An 831-nucleotide genomic window follows, 5' to 3' on the forward strand; every position below is an offset into this window, starting at 1 on the left:
ATCGAGCATAATTGCTCGACGCCCCAGAATCTATGAGGATCGTCCATGGCTTCTCGAAGCCCTTTAAGGTCGCCTCCACGACCAGCAAGCTCGGCTTGCATGCACGTTCCGTGTTCAAGAGCACGGAGCTCTTCGGGGCTGGGCCCTGCTGACCTCTACCTTTTTGAGGCTCATCAGAACTAAGATTTTCCCCAGTAGGTCGCCCCGCGCCTACTGAGTGGTGTCGTTTCTCCTAGAGGAACCAGACTGGTAGGAATTGAGGCGATGGTTCGAAGAACCTTGACGCGCCTTGCGCCGTGGGCAACCGCTCCGAAGGTGACGGGTGTCTCCACAGACAAAACACCGTTATGTGCCCGGCAGCTCGGGGCTCTGCTCCCTCGTCCGCAGCATAGCTGAGATCCATGAGCACAGGCCCGCTCGACGAGCTGTTGGGGCGCGCATTTCAGCCAAGTCGCGCCGACTTGGAATTGAAGTCGGCATTCAATTCCGCATTCACCGCCTCTTCAAATAAAGATGGAGACATACGGAAGACTTCCATTCTGGCCACGCCAGTGCGGAGGCCATTCATAAAGACGGTCGCTGTGACCGCCTCCGGAAGGGGATCTGCTGCCATCCCGGCATTAAGAGTACGCATCTCTTGGACAACGTCAACCAATTATTTGTTGCCCTGTCGGGCGGCAAGCACGCGATATGCTTGGTTAGGCGTAAGAGCTGCAATTTTAGGCCGCCCAGTAGGGACCCGGAGCTCCGATAGAAGGACCAAACGTCAGTGCCCATTCTCGCGCTCGACCACCGATCTTTGAGATGGCTAGCGCCACGCGCTGTTGCTCG

The sequence above is a fragment of the Plasmopara halstedii genome, assembly GCF_900000015.1.
Source record: "Plasmopara halstedii genome assembly, contig: Scaffold_3060, whole genome shotgun sequence".
NCBI classification, from domain to species: Eukaryota; Oomycota; class Peronosporomycetes; order Peronosporales; family Peronosporaceae; genus Plasmopara; species Plasmopara halstedii.